Source organism: Macaca nemestrina, chromosome 4, assembly GCF_043159975.1.
Source record: "Macaca nemestrina isolate mMacNem1 chromosome 4, mMacNem.hap1, whole genome shotgun sequence".
Classification (NCBI taxonomy): Eukaryota; Metazoa; Chordata; class Mammalia; order Primates; family Cercopithecidae; genus Macaca; species Macaca nemestrina.
This window is the reverse complement of record NC_092128.1, coordinates 102,977,717-102,981,543: the sequence shown is the minus strand read 5'-3', so window position 1 is coordinate 102,981,543 and position 3,827 is coordinate 102,977,717. Positions and strand designations below refer to the sequence as shown.

Genomic DNA, 3,827 nt, shown 5'->3' with positions numbered 1-3,827 from the left:
AAAATACCTATTCCTATATTCTACAGGGATCAACATAATGCCATATTTGCTTCATCTTTCATTCTTCCTCCTCCTTTTCTCCCTCCCTTTTTCTCTCTGCCCGTCCTTTCTCTCTTTTGTTCTTTCTTTTGGCTGTAGCCTTTTTTTTTTTTTTTGAGACGGAGTCTCACTCTGTTGCCCGGGCTGGAGTGCAGTGGCCAGATCTCAGCTCACTGTAAGCTCTGCCTCTCGGGTTCATGCCATTCTTGGGCCTCAGCCTGCCGAGTAGCTGGGACTACAGGCGCCCACCACCATGCCCGGCCAATTTTTTGTAGTTTTAGTAGAGACGGAGTTTCACCGTATTAGCCAGGATGGTCTTGATCTGACCTCGTGATCCGCCCGCCTCCGCCTCTCAAAGCGCTGGGATTTCAGGCGTGAGCCACCGCGCTCGGCTTGGCTGTAGTCTCTCTTTTTTTTTTTTCAGACAGAGTTTTGCTCTGTCGCCCGGGCTGGAGTGCAGTGTTGCAATCTCGGCTCATTGCAAGCTCCGCCTCCCGGGTTCAAGCAATTCTCCGGCCTCAGCCTCCTGAGTAGCTGGGACTACAGGCGCCCGCCACCGCGCCCGGCTAATTTTTTTTTTTTTTTTCATTTTTAGTAGAGGTGGTGTTTCACCATGTTAGCCAGGATGGTCTCGATCTCCTCACCTTGTGATCCACCCGCCTCGGCCTCCCAAAGTGCTGGGATTACAGGCGTGAGCCACCGTGCCTGGCCGGCTGTAGTCTCTTGAAGGAAATCTCTGCCAATATATCTTTGTATCCCTAAATACTTCTGTATACAATTCTTAAATATAAGCATATTTTCTTATAGGACAATACCATTATTACATGTAATAAAATTAGAAGTAATTCATTCATATTATTTAATACCCAGGATTAAAGCTGGATTACATTTACCTAGTTGTCTCAAAACTGTGTTTTTACAGTAGGTTTCTGAATTAGGATTCAAGCCAAGTCTACTCATTACATTTGGTTGTTACATCAACAAAACTTTAACGAGAGCTGCCGCAACAACAGGATCTGAAGGCTAGGGTTATTATAACTCTGCTTTTCTTGGAGAGTGGACAGCCAGAGGGAGGTGAAGAACAACAGGTCTGGAATGCACCAGCCAGATAATCCCGTCCACAGGTCCCTGATTTGCTCACAGATATGTGATTTCTTTCATTTTTTATGTTTGTAATCATTCATTCCTGGAGTGGTTCATTGAAAGTCGACAATGCAAGGGTGAGACACTTCTAGCGTCTGATTTAAATCCAGCCCTTAACTTAACTTATTTAACATATGGGTTCATTTGAAACAAACTGATCTATGGCCTCTTATGTATGTTGAGTGCCCATTATATGCCAGTGCTGTTTAGAGACAGCACAAAGAATGGCAAGAGAAGCTAGCAAAAATGTTCTTAATTAGACGGAGGACACAGGCATGCCCTTTCAGCTGCAGGGCGCTGTACAGAGGAGTGGAAAGAAAGTGCCGTGGGTGCACAAAGGGAAGGGGAAGTGTGATCAGCTCCCCTGGGAGAGGTCAGGAGAGGCTTTCCTGAAGAGGTAATCATGGAGCTGCACGTTAATATTTTCCTGCTAGGGGGAAACGCATTCCAGGCAGTGGGAACAGAATAACCCAAGGCACTAAAACTCTAAAATGCAGCAATGATCTTGAGCAGCAGTGTTTCAAGTCACATGATGGGTATTTGCCCCTATGAAAATAATTCAGTTTTATCTACAAAATGTGCCTTCAGATTTCAAATAGAGATGAACGTACTGTTTAGAACACGTTTTGACAACGCTACCTTTTTTAAAACTCTACTGGGTTGTGCACCATTCATTCCTACCCTGCCTGCCATCCCTTACCAGGTCAAACAAACAAGATTAGTTTTTAAAAAAATTTTAGATATTTTTATTTCTCCAAATTTGTTATTTATCAGATGTGAATGAAATAAAAAATATAATTGAGTCCCATCATCATCATCATCATCATCATCATGGAAATGGCTTTAAGAGAAAACTGGTCAGATGAATATTATTGCTTCCCATTTTCTTTTTTTTTTCTTTTCTTTTTCTTTTTTTTCTTTTTTTTTTTTTTTGAGACAGAGTGTCGCTCTGTTGCCCAGGCTGGAGTGCAGTGATGCCATCTCGGCTCACTGCAACCTCCACCTCCCAGGTTCAAGGGATTCTCCTGCCTCAGCCTCCTGAATAGCTGGGATTACAGGCGTGTGCCACACGCCCAGCAATTTTTTTGTATTTTTAGTAGAGATGGGGTTTCACCATGTTAGCCAAGATGGTCTCGATCTCCTGATCTCATGATCCACCTGCCTCGGCCTCCCAAAGTGCTGGGAATACAGGTGTGAGCCACCGCATCCAGCCTGCTTCCCATTTTCAACCAGTAAATAGTTGCCACTGATAAACTGACAGCCAGGAGTCTGTCAAGAATGCTCAAGATACATTATATAATACAACATGACTGTTCATAGCGGGAACAATCCCAGGAAATAACTTACATGTACTTCCTGATTTCATCATACAAGACAAGCACAAAAGCATCACCCATGCCTCTGAGAACACTGGACCGTGCACCCTTGAAAAAAACTTTGCCTCCTTCATTACCAGCAATCTTCCTCCAGCAGTCAAGTGTGCCTGTGTACATGATGTCAGTTCCTTTGCACCCTGACTGCATCATCATGCAGCATTGAACGCTGTCAAATGGATAGGAAGTCAACCCAGCAATAGCAGTGACAGTCTGTGCGATCATCCAGCTGATGACGATGTGGGTGTTCTTGGGATCAGGAAGCATTCCCTTTGCAGTGTCATAGATACTTAAGTAGGCAGCTCGGTAGATGACAATACCCTGCACGGACTTGTTAAAGCCTTGGTACAGGCCCTTAATCCCATCGGTTTTGTAGATCTTAACCAGGCAGTCACTGAGGCCTCAGAATTCCCTTTCAGCTCCAGCTTTACCTGCATCAGCTGCTAGACAGGTACGGGCAAAATCAAGAGGGTACACAAAACACAAGGATGTGGCCCCAGTGGCACCGCCTGATGCCAGATTCCCTGCAAAGTAGCTCCCAAACTGGGTCCTCTTGTCCACATCACCCAGGAATATCTGCTTGTATTTATCTTTGAAGGCCAAGTTGAGAGCCTGGGTGGGGAAGTTATCTGATGACATTGGCCAGGTTACGGTGCCAGAAGGACAGGACTCCCTGCTCCTTGGGAATATGGACCACGCAGTCTATAATGCCCTTGTATTGCATATCTGCGGTGATCTGCTTGCTGGCATGCTGTACCTCCAGCAGCAACTTGACTCTCTTGATGGGTGCTACCCCCATCTTGGAGATGGCTGCTGCTACTACACCTGCCAGGAAGTCCTTGGTGAAGGACACAGCGGCATCTGTCATGTTGAAAGGAAAGAGGAGGCAGGCTGCTGCAGGACAGGACTGGGCCGGGAACTAGCTTTCACGCCAGGGCTGTGGGGCAACAATATTAGTTTTTGTCAAATTCCAAAGCTTCATTTTTTTCCTCAAGTCCCTTTATAACTTCCCAATCTCTCTTCTTTGACTGCTCAAGATAAAACAAAAATATAATGCAAAAAATATTTCCATTCTTTTAACAAATAAAAACTCCTAAATCAATTACTTTTTACCTTTATGGTTTTGATAATCTATTCGTCATGGGTCAATGACACTTGATAGAAAAGTGGACTTCTGATCTGGTTTAAAGTCAAATCAAGGTTGTGTCCTGAGGAATTCTTGAAACTCCATGAATAACCCTGATGCTGTTAGGGAGGAATGAGATGACTGAG

The 3,827-nt window shown here is 44.7% G+C and overlaps 1 pseudogene; it reads right to left on the bottom strand.

Moving 5' to 3' along the window:
* Positions 1-2,525: 2,525 nt before the first annotated feature.
* LOC105475832 (ADP/ATP translocase 2 pseudogene) lies at positions 2,526-3,438 on the bottom strand (annotated as a pseudogene).
* Positions 3,439-3,827: the final 389 nt, after the last annotated feature.